Consider the following 16429-nt stretch of genomic DNA (forward strand, 5'->3'; position numbering starts at 1 on the left):
GGTCGCTTATCTTACTCACACAGCTACCTCATTGCGCCTCTTTTTTTCTTTGCGTCATGTGCTGTTTGGGGAGGGTTTTTTGGAAGGGCCATCCTGCGTGACACTGCAGTGCCACTCCTAGATGGGCCCGGTGTTTGTGTCGGCCACTAGGGTCGCTTATCTTACTCACACAGCTACCTCATTGCGCCTCTTTTTTTCTTTGCGTCATGTGCTGTTTGGGGAGGGTTTTTTGGAAGGGCCATCCTGCGTGACACTGCAGTGCCACTCCTAGATGGGCCCGGTGTTTGTGTCGGCCACTAGGGTCGCTTATCTTACTCACACAGCTACCTCATTGCGCCTCTTTTTTTCTTTGCGTCATGTGCTGTTTGGGGAGGGTTTTTTGGAAGGGCCATCCTGCGTGACACTGCAGTGCCACTCCTAGATGGGCCCGTTGTTTGTGTCGGCCACTAGGGTCGCTTATCTTACTCACACAGCTACCTCATTGCGCCTCTTTTTTTCTTTGCGTCATGTGCTGTTTGGGGAGGGTTTTTTGGAAGGGACATCCTGCGTGACACTGCAGTGCCACTCCTAGATGGGCCCGGTGTTTGTGTCGGCCACTAGGGTCGCTTATCTTACTCACACAGCTACCTCATTGCGCCTCTTTTTTTCTTTGCGTCATGTGCTGTTTGGGGAGGGTTTTTTGGAAGGGACATCCTGCGTGACACTGCAGTGCCACTCCTAGATGGGCCCGGTGTTTGTGTCGGCCACTAGGGTCGCTTAGCTTAGTCATCCAGCGACCTAGGTGCAAATTTTAGGACTAAAAATAATATTGTGAGGTGTGAAGTATTCAGAATAGACTGAAAATGAGTGTAAATTATGGTTTTTGAGGTTAATAATACTTTGGGATCAAAATGACCCCCAAATTCTATGATTTAAGCTGTTTTTTAGTGTTTTTTTAAAAAAAAACACCCGAATCCAAAACACACCCGAATCCGACAAAAAAAATTCGGTGAGGTTTTGCCAAAACGCGGTCGAACCCAAAACACGGCCGCGGAACCGAACCCAAAACCAAAACACAAAACCCGAAAAATTTCCGGCGCTCATCTCTACTATTAAACACTATTTTTAACACAGTGTCTGTACGTGAACACAGAAGTTCTTGTTTTGCACTTTAAGACTCAGTGGTTCTAGTAATGTTGGCACCTAATAAACATTTTTTTCAACATAGTGCCTGAACACACACACACATTTTTTTTATTTTACACACTGCGGATCACAGTGCTTCTAGTAATGGTTGCACCTAATGAACAGTATGTTTTAGCACAGTGCTGAAGCCCACAGTCCACAGTGCCTCTAAATTTGTTTTTTTAACAAAACATTGATACAGCTCCAGTCAGAAAAGTCCTAAAATCCCCATAATGGTGTTTAGTGACTCTGAATGCTGCAGTCCAGAGAACCGAATTGACACAGTGCCCCCTGGTCTCCTTTACTGGCTTTGACAATTAATATTATTAACAATAGAATGTGCTTCGCAGTTCACTTCCTACACCCTCTCCTTCTGGCATTCTGTTTAAAATAGAGCCCAAACTATGAGGGAGTGACTTTAATACAATCCAAAACATACAAGATCCAGTGCCGGGAAGATTATGATTTGACCCGTTCCCGGATCCGAGCCTGGCAGGCAAAGCCAAGCTGGAACTTGGATCTACTTGTAATGTGAAAGTTCAGGTGTGTAGGGTTCCATGAATACCGAACTGCACATCTCTAGTAAATACTGGCAGCTTCTGCATATAGCACACACATACTGGGCAGATTTATTTTTACACACCAATTTGAATTTGAGTTTGCACACATCTCGCCTAAATCTAACCCTCCCTGCACATTTTACATGGTCTTACCAAGGTGCACACACAGTTACTTGCATTACTTTCATCTCAGAATAAGTCACTGTGGGGCATATTCATTATCCTTTAAAGTTCAACATTTCTACACTCCCCAGGAGATGTAGAAATTGTGACATTCATTAAACTCCGAAAAGACTTTATTTTCGGAGTTTGGACGTGAAACTGTTCACCATGTTGGGATGGCAAACTCATCACAAGCTGCCATTTACACAGTAGCTTGTGCAGCATGGAGGTGAGGGGGACCACAGCTGCAGAGCGGCTTTTGCAGCTGGAAAGACCCGGACCGCGGGAGCTTGGCTGTGGCGCTCCTTATGCTGAAATGGGGAGGGGGGAGCACCATTATTGCCTATTTAAACCGGTCACGTTAGATGATGTTTGGTAAGAAATTAATATTCAGTATTTTCTGTACTGTATATCACAAGCCATCACTGTTTTTGCACACAGAATGTAAACAGCAAAACTATTTGAAGAAAATGGGGGTATGTTTGTGTGCTGTCCATGGGCCCTCATTCCGAGTTGTTCGCTCGCAAGGCGATTTTAGCAGAGTTACACACGCTAAGCCGCCGCCTACTGGGAGTGAATCTTAGCTTCTTAAAATTGCGAACGATGTATTCGCAATATTGCGATTACAAACTACTTAGCAGTTTCAGAGTAGCTTCAGACTTACTCGGCATCTGCGATCAGTTCAGTGCTTGTCGTTCTTGGTTGACGTCACAAACACACCCAGCGTTCGCCCAGACACTCCTCCGTTTCTCCAGCCACTCCTGCGTTTTTTCCGGAAACGGTAGCGTTTTTATCCACACGCCCATAAAACGCCGTGTTTCCGCCCAGTAACACCCATTTCCTGTCAATCACATTACGTTCGCCGGAGCGAAGAAAAAGCCGTGAGTAAAAAAACTATCTTCATAGCAAAATTACTTGGCGCAGTCGCAGTGCGAACATTGCGCATGCGTACTAAGCAGAAAAACGCTGCGATGCGAAGAAAATTACCGAGCGAACGACTCGGAATGAGGGCCATGGTTCTGTGTAGCCACTGGGAACAGGGGCACCTTAAGAGAGGAGGGAGCAGTGTACACTCTCCACCAAGGCCACCTTCACTCTAGCTGTTGGCACACAGCAGTAGATTCTGGAGCTGTGCTAGAGTTTACCGTGCATGTGCGAGTCTTTGGCAAAACGACGCTGGGGTTATTTTTCCCAGCAATTTTTCTACGACGTGTAAATCACTAGGAAAATTCCTCCTGCACCATTTTCTCAGTGTTTTCTACAGGATTGCACTGCCAAAATGGGACTCTGGCGAGGTAAGAGTAAAAAAACAGAGGTATAAAGTGTTAAGTGTGGGCACCTCACCCATATAGATAACAACACTGAATGGGACTCAGGGGTCTATTTACCAAGCCTTGTATAGAGATAAAGTCCCAGCCAATCGGCTTCTTACTGCCATGTCACAGGCTGGGTTTGAAAAATGTCAGTTAGGAGCCGATTGGCTGGTACTTTATCTCCATCCACTTTATCTCCGTCCAAGTAAATAGACCCCTTGGTCCTTCCATGACAGTGGTGCACTGACATTAGCATACCTTCCAACATGACCCTCTCCAGGAGGGATAAAATGCTCTGCTCCTAGACTTTCCTCTTGATGTATAATTGCCCTCACCTGTTTTGAACAGGTTAATGGATAAGAAAGGTGTTTCACACAAGGTGATGGTAATCATAAATGAAGAGGGAAGTCCAAGAGCAGAGCATTCTGTCGCTCCTGGAGAGGGTCATGTTGGGAGGTATGCATCAGAATGATGCAAAAACCCTCAGACAAATGAACTCGTGCACATGTGCAGCTTGTCCATGCATCTTTTCCTCCATCCTCCATTGAGAGACTATATGCCCCTGTGTGTCTACCATAAGAGAGAAACTGTGTATAACATAAGAGACTCTGCAGTTCCATTATGTCACCACTATTAGATAAATATGTAAGCCTCTGCCACCACTGGCTATACTACTCTGCTATTAGCCCCTAAACTCCTAGCTAAATCAAGAACAGTGCCTACTGTGTACGCTGCATATGAAAAGTGTTCCTGTTACACACGTACATACTGTTTAACCCTCTGTTACCTGAATTCTGTTATGTCCCGGTTAGTAAATCACCCAACCTAGGGCCTTATTCAGGTTTGTTAGCGAACTAAAAAAATCTAAGGGGTCTATTTACTAAGCCTTGGATGGAGATAAAGTGGACAGAGATTAATGACCAGCCAATCAGCTCATAACTGCCATGTCACAGGCTAGGTTTGAAAAATGAAAGTTAGGAGCCGATTGGCTGGTACTTTATCTCCATTCAAGGCTTAGTAAATAGACCCCATATATCTCTGTCCACTTTATCTCCACCCAAGGCTTAGTAAATAGACTCATTAATCTCTCTGCACATGTTACATCTGCACCACCTGCAGTGCAACATGGTTTTGCCGATTAGTGTGCTTTTTTGGTTTGCCAATAAGCCTGAATAACCCCCCTGGTTCAGTTATATACTGTGTGGACTGACCTCCATCATACATTGATGTCAGGCATAATGACATCTATAGGTTCTGCCAAAACAAGTAAGAGCAAAGGACACCTGGTTGTGCACATAAAATACTTTTGCGGTTTTAAATTCTGTGGGGAAAAACATTGAAAATTGGTGGATTGGAAGGCTGTTGTGTAGTAAACAAATCATGAAGACTTCAATGGAACCATATACTGTGCTTGTGTAATAATAATGCAGTTAATTATGACTTCAGTGGTATGTGAAGATATCATTTCAGCATTCTGCATTTAGTTCACTACATACTTGCCTACCTGACCCTCTCCATGAGGGAGAAAATGCTCTGTTCCTGGACTTTCCTGGTAATGTATGACTGCCATCACCTGTGGTGAAACACCTTTCTTATCAATTAACTAGCTCACCACAGGTGATAGCAATCATACATTACCAGGAAAGTCCAGGAACAGAGCATTTTCTCCCTCATGGAGAGGGTCAGGTAGGCAAGTATGGTTCACTATGATGTGTATTCAGTTAAAAGAAAAAATATATAAAGTACATTTCTCTTAACAGAAGATGTACCTCACTTTCCTAGGAATGAGTTAAATAATCATTGTAGGAAGTGCAGTTTATACATATACATGTAAAGGTAGTATGGCAACATAACATTTCCTGTTGCATACCTACCAACATGACCCTCTCTGCTTCTGGACTTTTCTCTTAATTTATGATTACCGGCACCTGTTTTAAACAGGGCAATGGATAAGAAAGTTGTTTCAGCACATGTGATGGCTATCATAAATTAAGAGGGAAGTCCAGGAGCAGAGCATTCTGTCCCTTCTGTAAAGGGTCATGTTGGGAGCTATGCTGTTGATCTGTTGTGTACAGTGTGTCCTCCAGTTTGCTAAGTGCCCTCAAAGCACTAAGGAAAGGGGATCCAGGGAACAGCTCCTATAAAGCAAACTCCTATCAGTGAATACTGTACTTTGCTACTAGGATCTGGTGATCCAATTTGCTGAAGGTTTTTCTATGTGGACACAGAAACAATCAGGAGGTGAAGAATGGCAATAAAGCTAAGACTCTAATAATAATAATAATAATAATAATAATAATAATAATAATTATTATTATTATTATTATTATTATTATACCTTAAGTAGTTAAATTGATCATCTTAAAGTGAATAATTTACAGCAATCATTCATGTTAATGTTTTTATGAATCAAGTATTGTTCTTCTAGCCAAGTATTGTGCTTCTAGCACAATTATGGAAACGGATTAAGTAAGGACAAGAATGTACTAGAACACAGATGCTGAACACATACCACAACTCTCAAAAGAATGATCATTAACTTATCGTCAGTACAGCTGTCAAGGTAGAGCAATGATCTTTATGGACAAATCGTGTCATGTGACTGCACTTAGATCTGAAATATAACTGTTGGAAAAAATATATTTTATGAATCATTTTTTACAGACTAGTGCAGTGGTTCCCAAAACTTTTTTGAATCATTGCACCCTGGAGTATCAAAACTATTTTGACGACACCCCTAGGCCAAAGGTTTGTTATTGAGAAATTTAGAACAAAATATTAAATTAAGTAAATTGTGTTTATATGTAATCCTTAGGTTCTGTTGTGTGGTAAGTGAAAGGATTTACTTCTGTTTGTCTAAATAGTTTATGATTAACAGCCACCAGCACTAGTTTTGCCCAATACATTGATTATAAATAATATAAATTGGTCCTGTAAAACCAATCCAAGGCACCCCTGCAAGTGTCCCAAGGCACCCCAGGGTGCCTAGGCACACAATTTGAGAATCAATGGGCTAGTGCAAAGAATTGTAACAATTGTTTGGTTGGCTGTGGTTCTAGATTTTCTCAATAAGTGAATGAAGTACTGTAATGGTTAGTCTTTAGAGGCTGTTTCAAAAGATGATCTACAGTACAGTATATTTAAGATTACCTTTAAAACTAGAATACTGTGTGTCTACATTTCTGCAGGTTTGAAGATTGAAGTAAGTTATAGGAAAATGTTGCATCTTTGCAGACACAAGTGCTTTTCCATGCAGACTTCAGCAATGTTTCTGCAGGCAGTCTATCCTAGGGGTTCACTAGGGGTGGCCGGCGGTCGGGCTCCCGGCGACCAGCATCCCGGCGCCGGGAGCCCGACCGCCGGCTTACCGACAGCTTGGCGAGCGCAAATGAGCCCCTTGCGGGCTCGCTGCGCTCGCCACGCTACGGGCACGGTGGCGCGCTACGCGCGCCACACTATTTTATTCTCCCTCTATGGGGGTCGTGGACCCCCACGAGGGAAAATAAGTGTCGGTAAGCCGGCGGTCGGGCTCCCGGCGCCGGTATACTGAGCGCCGGGAGCCCGACCACCGGCAAACAGAAGACCACCCTATCCTAGCTGAAAACCAAACATTTTTTAGGAGCTAATGCAGGTGAAGGTACTTTAAATATAAAAGTGTAAAAAAATAAAAATAAATATTGGTATCCAATAATGTAATGAGAATGGAAAAAAACCCCAGCAGTGTCCCAATGTGAGTTTGTGGATACTCACTACAAAACACAGAACATGATAGTGAATGGCACTACTCTAATATAATGAAACTGTCATGACAGAGATGTAACAATCAAGCATCCATTAGAAGTGAAACTGGTTAGAGGAGTCCAGCATTTTCATCACTGATTGTCCAGTGCATCTCTGCTCATAAGTCAAAGGGGTCTATTTATGAAGCAGTGAAAAGTGTGGAGAAGTGAGCCAGTGGAGAAGTTGCCCATGGCAACCAATTAGCATTGAAGCAACTTTTATAATTTGTTACCATTTATAATTTGCAAACTATAAAATTATAGAGCCCCTGATTGGCTGCCATTGGCAACTTCTACACTGACTCACTTCTCTACACTTTTCACGGCTTCATGAATAGACTTCTTAAGCTGGGTACACACTACTGTAGGTGATATTTCAGCTAGAATGGCAAATATAGTGCAAGCCCATGGGTGGGTGAGTACACCCAATATGTCTGTGAATTATATCGTTCACAGACATATCGCATTGTTAGTGCAGCACAGCTGATGGGCGATATATCTAAAAGTAAACTGGCGCTTTTGGCTGTGTGTTTGGGTGCTCCATACACTTGCTGCAGGGGCTGATATCACAGCTGGGCAAGCAAATTCAAATGCCCACCCAGCTGGGTGCCCAGTCCAACACATCGAGTGGCCGATCGTTAAGTACAGTATGTATACTTATCTAATTCAGCAGCTCTGTCGGCGCGATAGTGAGTCACATTACATCTCCGGCTAATGTGTAACCAGCCTAAAACTTCCCAATGTGTCATCATCACCAGTAAGACACCTACTTTTGCAGGCTCCAGTTATCATGTTCTCCTGTAGCGACAGCAAAATGAGCACAGTGACAAATGCACATTTTTCTAATTTATCAGTACACCTTTATTTACCAGCACTGCACACTGCAGTTTTTACAGATGTTGTTGTATTTGAGCAGGAAGCAGCAAGTTACAGCAGCCACACAACACCTTCCAGCCAGGATCAGCAGTCCATGATTAGACTTGCCTTAGCCGCAACAGTCGCTCTGAATATTCCATGTGAGCATTTTGTGGATTCATCATTACACAGTCAGTATTACCTCTAGTCCGGCTCATCCAATTTGATTGCAGAGGAACTACCTCTCTACGCTAGAATCACACTGACGGTGGAACTTTCCGTAGAAGTTGTGGACATGTCAGATAAAAACTGCAACATTACATAGGATCTTATCACATCCTGTTTGGACTGTATTTTTTTTCAATGAGCAGAGACTTATAACCATATATAGTATCTTGCAATTAGGTGTGTACAGAATTAATTAATTGTCAATTATATTTGTCTATGGTTATTATTACCATTTTGCTTTGTTTGATTATATATTTTGTCAGAGTATTCTTTCTACTTTTCTAGTACATTGGACATTGTACACTACAAATATTTCCAACTTATAACACTTTGAAATCAGAGCATTTTGCTTAAGCCGGGTACACACTAGGTGGTTAATCGAACGATATATCGTTCCTATGCAGATCGGAGCAATATATTGCCCACATAGGTCAGTGTGCACCTGCTATTGCACGCTCCTGCAAGTCATTCCCATGCATTTTAATTGTGGTGGGCAACGATATATTGCGCCATCATCTAACTGCATCTTGCAGTGTGTGTGTGGATGACACAATGTATTGCGATGTTGCATCGTACCATCATTTAGTGTGAACAGAGCATTAAAGCCATGATTGCTGCAGCCCATACTTCTTAAATGTTGGGGATACTTTGATGTTTGTTAATATAACTAAGCTTTAAAAAACATTATTAAAGGCCTGTGTGTACTGTACTAAGCCTAAGGGGTTAAAATATTACCAAGGTAACAGACTAAATTAAAGATGCTTAATTTGCATGATTGCAGACATGATTTGATTTATAATATGTCAGGGTTTTCAGGAATGATGCTTCTCATTTAGCTGGAGACATCTAATGAATTTACACTAGGTAGTTTCCTGCAAATGCTTGACTATGCTCTTTTGCATACATTGCCTATAATATACACATACTTTTGCAATAAAAGATTAATGAAATACTCAAAACTGTTTCACTAAATATTTACTATCTGTATAGTGCAGTATTTGGCTTTGAATTTTTTTCTCCTGCAGAAATGTAAATGTTCTATATGGGATTTCTGCTACCATTTTTGTTTCACCTGGGTTTTCACAGTAAATTTAGACAGAAAGTCAAAGGGAGAAAGAGAAAAGTACAGGGAAAAGGAGAGAGAAATATAAAGAAAAACTCCTGGAAAGGAGAAAGAAAAGGAGTCAAAAGGAGTAAAAGATATGTAAACAAAGAAAGAGAAAAAGAATGATATAGGCAGGTGCGTTTCTAGAGAATAGGAGGCCCATGTGCAGGATATGTCTGGGAACCCTAGCACTGTTTCAGAATCTAGAGCAGATGCGCAAATGTCCGGGAAAATGGCGTGGCATTTTACCAATGATTTTCCTACTGCGCATGTGCAAAAACAGGAAAAATTGTGCTGCGTTATTTTCCCAGTGATTTCCGTAGCACTATTGCTGCCCCGCGGGACTCCGGAGGGCACACACACTGCACCCATTAATAATACGCCAGTGGATATACTGTAGGGCCTAATTCAAAGTTATACATTAGGCAAATGCAATTGCCATTATTATTTTCTAGGCTACGGAATTGCTAGTTAAAACAAGACAAGCTGCTATAGCAAGCACATTCACAAATGTATACACATACACAGCCTATACCCAACATCATGAAACATTGACTGCTCAAGTAGGTCTATGGCTTCACAGACTGGCCATGGCAGTAGTGACGCAACAGCCATGTTTCTCTGCGTACATAGTGACAGTTGATGTCAGTTACATGCCCCCCAAAACATCCATGACATGCCTGCATTTTTGCCACCACTCCCTGTTACCACCCCCAAATGGTCACTTCCTGTCAATCACTCTGCAAACAAATCCTCACTGCAAGCGATATCACAAAGTCACCTGCCGATAATCGCTCTGTTGCAAAACATTAACATAGTGTACAACTGAATTAGGCACCATAGATAGCAAACTGGTAGGGAAAACTCTCAGCAAGCAAACAAATGCTTCAAAGTTTGAAATAATAAAAATAAAACTCTTTCCAAAATGTTAAATGGCCAGTTCTAACAGGTGTTATATTAGAAAGGTAATTGTCAATCACAGAGATGTTATCAACAGGTGAAAGATCTGAATCAGTCCCATGAGTAAAGGTGCATACACACGGAGCGATATAACTGAGCGATTTTGACTATATAGTCAAAATCGCTCAGAAAGTTAGTGCAGATCGCTCCGTGTGTATACAGGCAGCGATAGCGATGCGCGTCCCCGCTAGGTCGCTATCGCTGGGAAAAATAGTCAGTGCAGGCAAGTCAATTTTGGCTATGTCGCTGCTAAAGTTAGTCAAAATCGCTATACTTTAAGAGGCCAGCGATTTTTCCCAGCGATAGCGATTTTGCAGGCGGCGGTGGTGCGGGCGGCGGCGGGTTGTGGCGGCGGTGCGGGCGGCGGCGGGTTGCGGTGGCGGTGTGGGCGACGGCGGGTTGCGGCGGCGGTGCGGGCGGCGTCGGGTTGCGGTGTGGGCGGCAGTGGGTTGCGGTGGTGGTGTGGGCGGCGGCGGTGCGGGCGGCGGTGCGGGCGGCGGCGGGTTGCGGCAGCGGTGCGGGCGGGGGAAATTTACCTTTATCTTTATCTTGCAGAGTTTGGCAGCGGAGCGGTACCAGTTTCAAAAATGGCGCCTCAGCGTCATTTTTGAAATTCAAGATGGCCGCCGTGAGCCAATCACGGCTCGCCGCGTCATCGCCCCGCCCCCTCCCGCTGATTTATATAAGTCAGCGCGAGGCAGCGGCTTTCAGTCCGACGGCGGAGGAGGAGCGGAGAAGAGCTCCTGAATCCTGAAGACGCCGTGGAAGTCCTGGATGGGCGGCGGCTATGCAAAAGAGCTTAGCAGCCGCCGCCCACCAGGTGAAGACGCCGGAAGCCCTGGGAAGGCGGCGGCCATGCAAAAGAGCTTAAAGGCCGCCGCCCCCAGGTGAAGACCCAGTTTAATAAAGGATTTTTTAAAGAATGTGTTGTGTTTTTTTTTCAATATTTTCTTTACAGGTGGACTACAGGTGCCAGCGGGCCCTTTATGTCCGGGCATGCTGGCACTTGTGGTTCTCCTAGTGCCAGCATGCTGGGGCAGGCTTGCTGGGACCTGTAGGCCACCTGTAAAGAACAATATTACTATTGAAAGGCTATCAGCCCCCCCATCCGCAGCCCATTGGATGGGGGGGACAGCCTCGGGCTTCACCCCTGGCCCTTGGGTGGCTGGGGGGGGGACCCCTTGATTTAAGGGGTCCTCACTCCTCCAGTGTACCCCGGCCAGGGGTGACTAGTTGGGGGGGTAATGGCACGGCCGCAGGGACCAATATAAAAGTGTCCCCCGGCTGTGGCATTATCTCCCTGGCTAGTGGAGCCCGGTGCTGGTTTTAAAAATACGGGGGACCCCTATGTCTTTTGTCCCCCGTATTTTTTAAACCAGGACCGGACGCAGAGCCCGGTGCTGGTTGTCCAAATATGGGGGAACCCTACTCATTTTTTCCTCTGTATTTTAACAACCAGGACTGGCTCAAAGAGCCCGAGGCTGGTTTTACATAGGAGGGGGGACCCCACGCAAATTTTTTTTTTTTACTTTTAGCTATTTAAATACCAGCCACCCTGTAAAATCGTCCTATATATGACACTCATCCCCTTATTTAAATGAGATAGTCAAAATCTCCCATAGCCAAAATCTCTTGCATAGTTAGACAAAATCTCTGGTAAAGTTAGTCAAAATCTCCTACTGCCAGTTCAAGGGAAAAGTTAGTCAAAATCTCTCATAGCCAAAATCTCTCCGTGTGTATGCACCTTAATGTTAACTGGAGGTCGGATCGACACTGCATCTCTTGGTTTTACAGTTCACATACATTTTGTTGAATACAATTTGAAACAACATGTTGTGGAAGACAGGAGCTTGCTATTTGACATATTAGTAATTTGTATTGAGACAAGGAGTGATGGCATGGATGTAGAACCAGGGGCCACCCTAAAATGTGAGGAAGTAAGCTGTACCTGTGGGCTCTACTACCTTTTGTTCTTATACCTCCTGCATGGAGGGTCAGTGCTTGACTCTGGGTACTCCTCCATAGTCATCCTTGCCAACATCATATAGAACATAACTAAAGATGGATAGAAAATGACAGCAGGAATTAAAGATAGCTTATTTCACTTGCCCTAAATGGACCAATGCATGATGCCATGTACACACTGGCATTCACATGTGATCTGGAACTGTAAACATCAGACTGTTCTGATATCCCCTTCCCCAATGCTCTTTAGCATCCCCATACAGAGACTGTACCACCCTAATACACACACTAATTTTGAGCACAGGTGGTCACTGAAAGTCTCTACAATTAGTTTTTCTTAGGGATGAGCGGGTTCGGTTCCCTGAGAACCGAAGCCTCCCCCCTCCCCAAACATCACTTCCCAAACCTCGATCCGAGCATGGCTCTGGTTTTTCCGCCAGACTCGGAAACCAGAAAGAGGCAAAACGTAATTATCCCGCTGTTGTATTCTCGCGGGTTTTGGATTCCATATAAGGAGCCGCGCATCACCGCCATTTTCACTCCAGTCCTGGAGAGTGTAGCTAGAGGTCTTGCCCCCTTAGTGTCTGTGCGGGAAAGTGGCGTGGCACGTGGGGTGATGACCTTCTCTTTCGTGTCATTCCAGTGCTGTCTTGTGCTGCATCAATCCAGTGGTGGTGTCTTGCGCTGCATCAGTTCAGTCACAGTGGTGGTGTCCTGTGCTGCCATAAGTCCAGTGCTGCTGTATAAATCCAGTCCGGTGGTGATGTCTTGTGCTGCCATAAATCCGGTGGTGGTGTCTTGTACTGCCATAAGTCCAGTGGCGCTGCTGTATAAGTCCAGTCCAGTGGTGCTGTGTTGTGCTGCATCAGTCCAGTGGGGGTTTCCTGTGCTGCCATAAGTCCAGTGGTGGTGTCTTGTGCTGCATCAGTCCAGTGGTGTTGTCTTGTGCTGCATCATTCCAGTCACAGTGGTGGCTTCCTGTGCTGACATAAGTCCAGTGCTGCTGTATTAGTTCAGTGGTGCTGTCTTGTGCTGCATCAGTCCAGTGGTGGTGTCCTGTGCTGCCATAAGTCCAGTGGTGGTGTACTGTGCTGTCATAAGTCCAGTAGTGCTGCTGTATAAGTCCAGTCCAGTGGTGCCATGTTGTGCTGCATCAGTCCAGTGGTGTGACCTGTGCTGCCATAAATCCAGTAGTGGTGCCCTGTGCTGTCATAAGTCCAGTGGTGCTGCCGTATAAGACCAGTCCAATGATGCTTCCATATACGTTAAGTCCAGTGGTGCTGCCATATAAGTCCAAGGGTACTGCTATATAAGTCCAGGGGTACTGCGGTATAAGTCCAGTCCAGTGGTGCTGCCATATAAGTCCAGGGGTACTGCCGAGAAAGTCCAGCAGTACTGCCGTATACGTCCAGCGGTACTGCTGTGTGAGTCCAGGGCTATTGCCATATAAATACAGTCCAGTGATGCTGCCGTATAAGTCCAGTGGTGCTGCCATATAAGTCCAGTCCAGTGGTGCTGCAGTATAAGTCCAGGGGTACTGCTGTAAAAGTCCAGTCCAGTGGTGCTGCCATATAAGGGGGTCAGTCATGAGTTGATCGCTCACTAGCTGTTTTAGCAGCCGTGGGAACGCATAGATGCAACCCACAGGGAAGTGTATTTTAGTGGTGCAAGTGTGCGAACGCTTGTGCAGCCGAGCAGTACAAAAACAGTTTGTACAGTTTCTGAGTAGGTCCGAACTTACTCAGCCGCTGCGATCACTTCAGCCTGTCCGGTCCCGGAATTGACGTCAGACACCCTACCTGCAAATGCTCGGACATACCTGCATTTTTCCAACCACTCCCAGAAAACGATCAGTTGACACCCATAAATGCCTTCTTCCTGTCAATCTCCTTGCAATCGGCTGTGCGAATGGATTCTGTGTACAATCCATCACCCAGCAACGATCCGCTTTGTACCTGTGCAATGCATCTGCGCACTGCGGTGCATACGCATGCTCAGAAGTGACCTGATCCCTGCGCTGAGAAAAACGTCAGCATGCGATCAGGTCAGAATGACCCCCTAAGTCCAGTGGTGCTGCCGTATATGTCCCATCCAGTGGTTCTGCCGTAGAAGTCCAGTGGTGCTGCCATATAAGTCATGGGGTACTGCCTTATAAGTCTACTCCAGTGGTGCTGTCATGTATATACAGTATGTCCAGGGATACTGTCATATAATCCCAGTCCAGTGGTGATTCCATATAAGTCCAGGGGTACTGCCATATAAGTCCAGGGGTACTGCCGTATAAGTCCAGAGGTACTGCGGTATAAATCCAGGGGTACTGCCGTATAAGTCCAGTCCAGTGGTTCTACCGTATAAGTCCAGGGGAACTGCCATATAAGTCCAGGGGTACTGCCGTATATGTCCAGTCCAGTGGTGCTGTCGTATAAGATCAGGGGTACTGCCGTATAAGTCCAGAGGTACTGCCGTATAAGGCCACCAATATTGTGCATGCATTACATCTGAGAAAATTCCAGCACGTCCCATGTTTTGCACATACAATTATTTGGGTGGTGCAGAATTTTTAGAAAAATGACAGGGGCGTGCAGGAGATGCTGTTGTTGGCCCGAAAAATTGCAGGCCACTTTCCACATTCAGCCACTGCATGCCACTCATTGCACCTCTTTTTCTTCTTTGCATCACGTGCTGTTTGGGGCCTAGGGGGTAATTCCAAGTTGATCGCAGCAGGAATTTAGTTAGCAATTGGGCAAAACCATGTGCACTGCAGGGGAGGCAGATTTAACATGTGCAGAGAGAGTTAGATTTGGATGGGTCATTTTATTTCTGTACAGGGTTTATCCTGGCTGCTTTATTTTTACACTGTAAATTAGATTGCAGATTGAACACACCACACCCAAATCTAACTCTCTCTGCACATGTTAAATCTGCCTCCCCTGCAGTGCACATGGTTTTGCCCAGTTGCTAACTAAATTATTGCTGCGATCAACTTGGAATTACCCCGCTAGTTTTTAGAATTACCATCCTGTCTGACACTGCTGTGCCTCTCCTAGATGGGCCAGGTGTTTGTGTCGCACAAAAAGGAAAAAAAAGCTTAAAACTAGCGCTCTATATACATGAAATAAAGGTGTTAAATATTGACACGCAGAAATCCCCTGTGTATTCTCTCTTCTGGAAAAACACTTACAGGTTATTTCTTTCCCGTGTGTCCGTAAAGGTATCTTTAAACAGCTTAAGGATTTCACCCACTGATATCACAGTATTCTTTAAATGTTTAGCTGACAGTGTGTAACTTACATTAAATTTCTGTCCCGCGTTCCCATAAAGGTATCTTTAAACAGTTTATGGATTTCACCCACTGATATCACGGTATTCTTTAAATGTTTAGCTGATAATGTATAACTTACATTCGATTTCTGTCCCGCGTTCCCATAAAGGTATCTTTTATCCTCTCTGTGTGTTGATATCCAAAAAAGGAATTCTCCAGCAGGACACACTTACTTTCCAAAAAAGGATATTTATTAAAATACAAAATCAAAATCTTAAAAATAAGTCCGCATACATGAATAGGAGCTGGGTGTCGGCAGTTGATGAAAGAACCCGTGAGAGGACGCACCGGCTGCAGACAGGTAAGCGCACCGCACGGAATCCGAATCACCGATCTCCAGGACCTTCTGTACACAGACACAGGACGGCTTCGACGCGTTTCTGGGAGTCCACTCCCCTTTTTCAAGAAGTGCCGTCCTCTTCCTCCGGTCCGATTTTTATACTCTCAATGCACATCAAGCTGACTACAATGATTATCTTTACAAGCAATTATTTAAAAAAACCATAAAAAACTGTATATGAACATTAACAATATGAATAAAACTTATTTACTTGTCGTTAATACTTATCAGCTATCTACTCAATTACAGGCTTTACATATATATTACTGCAATCTGTGTTTATATTCTAATTGCCCATTATCCAAATCACCAATGTTTATTAGAATGGGCTGTCTCACAATATATAATTACCCCACAAATTGCATTCTGATACATTTACACGCATCATAGAGGAAAATATATAACCAGGGACACCCATAGTTTATGAGCTGCCTACATGCGCAGACTTCTCCATTAGTTTTTATAAGATCCGGAAAAGAATACAAAAAAATATATATATATGATAATGAAAAAGAAAATGAAAAATAGGGGCTAATCAAACCAACGATAAAAATGTTTTGTAATACACATGGAAGCATCTCTCAAAACGGGTTCCCCGCATTTGCATAATATACAAATATAACGTTGTCTGAAAATACAGAACACTCTCCTCCGAGGAAGATGCAGCCCATGCTCT

The sequence above is a fragment of the Pseudophryne corroboree genome, chromosome 1, assembly GCF_028390025.1.
Source record: "Pseudophryne corroboree isolate aPseCor3 chromosome 1, aPseCor3.hap2, whole genome shotgun sequence".
NCBI classification, from domain to species: Eukaryota; Metazoa; Chordata; class Amphibia; order Anura; family Myobatrachidae; genus Pseudophryne; species Pseudophryne corroboree.